The sequence below is a fragment of the Ambystoma mexicanum genome, chromosome 1p (genome assembly GCF_040938575.1).
Source record: "Ambystoma mexicanum isolate Mex_15411 chromosome 1p, UKY_AmexF1_1, whole genome shotgun sequence".
Classification (NCBI taxonomy): Eukaryota; Metazoa; Chordata; class Amphibia; order Caudata; family Ambystomatidae; genus Ambystoma; species Ambystoma mexicanum.
Genome location: NC_090921.1, coordinates 449782776 through 449788775, shown reverse-complemented (window position 1 = coordinate 449788775; position 6000 = coordinate 449782776).

The following is a 6000-nucleotide window of genomic DNA, read 5'->3' as shown; positions in this document are numbered from 1 at the left end:
AGATACGTTGTACACTTCTAAATCCACGGCGTCCCATGACGATATTACACGATTCCTGGACAAGGTGGAGCTGGGTTGGCTGGACCCAGAAATGGGGGCTATGCTTAACGTCCCTCCTACAGACGAAGAATTCCTTAGAGTTATTCAATCTCTTCCTAATGGTAAAGCCCCGGGTATTGATGGCATCTCCGCTGTGCTGTATAAAGCATTCCCATCACTAATAATACCTCATCTGCATAATATGTTTGAGGCCTCCGTCTTTGCTGGGGTGCTCCCTGAGTCCACCAGGACTGCGTTGGTGACTGTCCTGCTTAAGCCGGGTAAGGATTCTAGACACTGTGCGTCGTATAGACCGATCTCCTTGGTGAATACTGATAATAAGATCATAGCCAAACTGTTAGCTGATAGGCTTTTACCACTTATGTCAGACCTGGTGCTGCCTGACCAGGCAGGTTTCATTCCGGGTCGCCCTACTCAAAATAACACACGTAGACTGTTCACTTTGATGCACAATGTGAACCCTGAGGTTCCTATAGCAGTGGCAGCACTCGATGCGGAGAAGGCATTCGACTCGATCGAATGGCCTTTTTGTTCGAGGTCCTTCGACGGGCTGGGATAGGCACCACATTCTTACAATGGATCCGCCTACTGTACACAGCCCTGCGGGCCTTGGTGTATACTAATGGTATCCAATCCGACCCCATCTATCCAACACGGGGCACTAGACAGGGGTGTCCTTTTTCTCCTCTCCTATTCACTTTGGCTATAGAACCGGTAGCCTGTGCGCTTCAGGAATACCATGCCCATAGGGGGGGTCACACTCCATTCACATACGTCCATTGTATCTTTATATGCGGATGACATGTTAATTTATATTAAGAACCCGCAAACTAATCTGAACTCGGTGGTGGAGGAGGTCTCAGACTTTGGCACCCTGTCCAGCCTTTGTATTAATTGGGCAAAATCTGAGGTGCTCCCGCTCAGTCCTGGAGTTGCTCCTATAGATATTGGGGTCTCCTTCGTGAGGCGCCCGTTAGGTATCCGTTATTTGGGAATTTATGTGTCCACATCCCCCGTTAGGCTCTATGAGGAGAATTACCTCTCTGTTTTAAAATTCCTGGAGCACAGAGTGGACACGTGGATCCGCCTTCCTCTTTCTCAGGCTGCCCGCATATCATTGTCAAAGATGGTGGTTCTACCTAAGTTGTTATATGTGTTTAACAGCGTTTCCGATCTGGCCCCCGGCCTCTTTTTGGCGCTGGGTTAAGAGCATAATGGTGAAATTAATATGGGCGGGGAAACACCCTTGTGTATCATTGGAAACTTTATGTCGACCTTGCACATTTCTGATTCTGCACTTTATTTTGGTTGAGGTACATCACATCTGAAGCAGGAAGACTGGCCTAATGATTTGGCATAAGTTGGTGGTCAGTGTCAGCGTGACTTAATAGTGTTTGAGGGGGAAAGAGCAAAGCCTGGTGAAGCACAATCAGTGGTGCTGGCTCTGGGAAGATAGATGATAACTGCATCTGAGCGAGAGTGGCCCGTGGCACCTGACAATGACCCACAGTCATAGCTAAGGGCATCCATAAAAGATGAGGCGTGTCATGCGATGGAGGAACCAGAGTCTGAAGTGGTGGAGATTATCCTACAGAAGAGCAAGAAGGAGGATCAAAGTAAATGTGAGCGCCTCCTGGCCATTTGGAAAGCAGAGGATGAACTAATGATTCAGCCTCTTAATGCAGAGAAAGGGCAAGACCATGCATTTCAGTGCCCGACAGAGATGGCCTGGTGGCCAAGGGCAAAGGAAGGCTGGCAGGAGCACATGAACCTTTTGTGTGGCTCAGTGGAATAAAAAACTAAAAGAGGTGCCAAAGAAGGAGCAGTTCAAACAGATGGATGGGAAAGACACACAGAGGAAAGAGAGGCTGTCATTTGTTCTCCATGGACTGCTGAGTTTTCAGCGACCAGGTATTCACCATGTAACATGCTACCAGGGAAAAATATGACAAGCACTGACGAGTTGCTGCTGACACTGACTGCGGGTGCACCTAGGGAGTGGGAGGTACTGGATGGAGGGTTACTATATACTGGAAAGTAAGAGAGACTTTGACTTGGACAGTGCAAACAAACATGATAGACACATGAATGGGGTGTTGCTGAATGTGAGTGACAGGGATGCTCAGAGCTAGAAAGGGCGGGACATGTAGTTATGCCTGTTTTTGGTATTTTAGATGCATCCTAGATTATGGCTGATGTTAATAGGTGGCAGTGTTTATGCAATACCGTACAGTGAATGGCTTTAAATGAGTAAAGACATAAATAAGCTTTTTTAGCTGTCTTAGATAAGCTGTCTTAGTTTGGTAATGATTTTTATTTTTCTGGCTTCCTTGTTGAGTAAGAATACTTTGTATTGCAATATGCTTATGTAGAAGTAGTTCAAGGGTTTTGGTTAGCGATTCATAGATAAAATAAGAAAAGATGAAAAATAAGTGGGCACATGTTACCTGGCACATTTCTGATTCTGCACTTTCATTTGGTTGCGGTACATCAAATCTGCAGCAGGAAGACTGGCCTAATGATTTGGCATAAGGATTGGCCTAAAACATCTAAACAATGAAAGCAGATGTTGCAGAGAACCACCAGAGCACAACCAGCCGAGCTAGCTGTGGAATGTCTGTCAGCCAGGCCTCCAAAGATGGGCATCAACAGCCCTCCCTTCTGAGAAGTACGCGTCTCTGAAGCTCAAGCTGCTGGCTGAAGTCCCAAGGTCGATAAGAGCCTGCTTTGCAAAGACAATCTGAAATGTACTTTATTCGCTCTCTTCAGTGAAATGACCTGTTGTTATGAATACGTACGGCTAATGGGAGGAGATTAATATGTAGCTTTGCATTGTACATAATTATAAGCCAGGCCTGGGAGGGGTCAGAGTCGATGCAGCCCTCCAGAGCCTGGTGTGTGTGTTAACATTACAGCTTTTACACCCAAACCTCTGGCTTTGCGTATTATTTGTGTCCAAGTGCCAAATGCGGAGTGCCTGGAATGCCTGAGACGTTGTTAGGGAGCTAGATGAGCACTAGAATCGGGGGGAGCAGGATGGACGAATGTAACAGACCTTATTCCCAGGGGGAATGGATGTTTTGGATCTTTATTTATACTTTCTGATTGCCCAGGCACAGTACGCCGTGTGGTGGTGGTCCCCTTCGCCCGTCCTCCCACATTACCGATTGCAGAGGGCCATCTTGTACCCCGACGATCCTAGGGGCCTTCTGTGGGCCCCGCGGGAGAAGTGCCCTGGATCCGAAGTCCAACCAGTTGACATCACCATTAGAGCTTGGCTCTGGCTCGCGGAGTGGGCTGGTCTGCCCCAATGGTATTCTCCTGAGATGGCAATATTCCACGTCCGGGGTATTCCGCTCACTCATGAGGTGGTTTTTATACAACACTTCTCTAACCTCCAAATTCACACGTTGGGGGATATGGCTCCGGATGGTAAATTTATATCGTGGGAGACCCTTATGGCAAGGGGCCCCTGGAATCTAATAACTCAGCTGTTATATTATCAAGTGGCTTCCCAAATGCCCCGGCCCTTCTCCCCTTATCTCATATAACACTGCGCCGACCTCCACTACGAAGTCGGTTTCGTCCATGTATGGCTTGGCACGGGCGATCAAGTCCTCACCCCGCACCGGTTATAGGGGTAGATGGGAGGATACCCTGGGGAAAGTGCTGCCTGAAGAGCAATGGAACTTGATCTGCGCTCACACTAAGACCATCTCTATCAATAGTAGATTTCGATTGATACACTTAAAATTTTTACATCAAACATATCTCTCCCCCCTTAAACTACATAAGATGTTTCCTCAGCAGTCCCCGGACTGTGAGAGGGGTTGTCAAACCCCGGCTGATTTCCTTCACGTCACATGGTTGTGCCCTCTGATCTTTGTTCTATGGTCGAACGTTTCAGTTCCCCTTACACCCGAATGCTGGCTTTTGGCTCTGGTGGACTTTGGTTCTGTTTGCCAGAAATGCCTTATCAGTGTGGCCTCGGTGGTTGCACAGTCACTATTGGCACGTAAGTGGGGAGCTCCAGATCCACCCTCGTTCCATCAATGGCTCAACCTAATGGCTTGCTGTGAAGGAAGAGAGACTTTGTACAACATGACGCTTCCGTCCACCAGCAGACCTAAGGACTACTGGGGCCCCTTTAGGAGCTACATGGCCAGCAGGGAAGATTCGGAAGTGAGCTGTGTTTAAGTGGGAAATAAGAAAGATATTGGTTTGTCTTCAATGATGGTAGAGTCGAAACTGTGGCTAGTTGCTCTTGCATCCTTTTTTTGGGTTTAGTCTGTACTTTTGCTCTAGGTTTAGTTTAGTTTATTACTTGTATTGCGCACCAAACCCACAGGTAGTCAGGCGCATCGCATAAGATTACTCACAGCTTAGATGTACATAAAAAGATATTGCAGTAACAAAGTTGTTGTTTGCAGTCAAAGAGCATAATAATAGTTGACATTTTTACAATTTTTACAATTTTCATAATAATAGCGTAGAGAATATATATACATTATATACAAAATGAATTAATGCAAAGTCTTTATAAATGGCATACCGGTTGAGGTCCGAAGTAGAGGAGGGTGAGATCTGGGTGAAGAGGGCAAACGCCAGAGTCGCACTTAGCCATCAGTATCTTTGAACATTTTTCTAAGGGTGTGGCGAAATTTTGTGTAAGATGGTTCTAGTCTGAGTGAGGTAGGGAGTGAGTTCCATAGTTGGGTAGCCTTGACCTGGAAGCTGTTACCTCCCACTCTGGGCAGTTTGAATCTGGGGGTCAGGAGACAATAAGTCTTTCAATGTCTGGTTAGTCTTGTCTCGCGTTTAGTAATGATTCTGTCCATGAAATAGCGAGGGGCTACTTTGTTTACACATTTATGAGTGAGGGAGGCAACTTTGAGTTTTATTTTTCAATCGTAGACAGCCAGTGTGAATTAGGGGGTCTAGTGTTTGTTTCTTTAGTAAGGGGAGCACCCAAGATTCCTTGAGGTTGGTGGGGATGCGGTTGGTCCTAAATGAAGCGTTGATCAATTTAGTAATAAAAGGTGACAGTTCTCTGGCTGCATCCTTGATGAGTTGGGCCGGGCACTGATCACCATGGCAGTTAGAGGGTTTGAGTGAGAGTATTGTCTTTTCTGTTTCGAGAATGGTAACTTTTGAAAATTTGAATCGTGTTAGTGTGTCAGAGATGATGGGAGGGGATATAATAGTATTGTTGGGCAGGTTGGTTGATAATAAGGCTTTTTTATTCTTAATTTTTGTTTGGAGGGTGGCAACTTTACCTGTCAATGCTTGCTGGATATTTGAGCACCAAGGTTTGTCCTTGACACAATTGTCGGGTACGGGGATGGGTGCTTCAAGTTCTTTGAGGATAACAAAGAGTTCCTTAGTACTGGAGCTAGCTTGGGTTATTCTTGAATTGTAGGATTCACGTTTGGCTAGGAGAATTTCTTTTTTATAGAGGGCAGAGATAGCACGCAGATTTGTTTTATTTTCTTCAGAAGGGTGGGATATCCATAGTAATTGGCAAGATCTTTTTTTTAGTGCGTAATGTTTTTAGATGGGGTGTGTACCAAGAGTTGAGGTGCGCCTTAGGTTTGCTTTTCCTAAGTTTAAGTGGCGCAATTGTATCCAGCGAGGTGGTCATAATATTGTTGAATACTTTGATCAAGGCCTCTGGTCCCAAGTTTTCTGGGAGGGCATTAAGGGTGGGTAAGCTCACGGGGAGTAGTTTATCGCAAGTGATGCTTTTTTTGTTGCGAGTAGGAACTGGGGGAGCTAGAGGCGCGGGCGGGGCAATAGTTTTCTCAGTGTTGAGGGTGAAGGTTATGAGATGGTGGTCTGACCATAACACAGGTGAATTGGAAGAGATGGTCGCATTACAGTTTTGGTCCGCTATCCAATCCAGAGTTCTACCTTTTGAGTGTGTAGAGTCCAATACTTTTT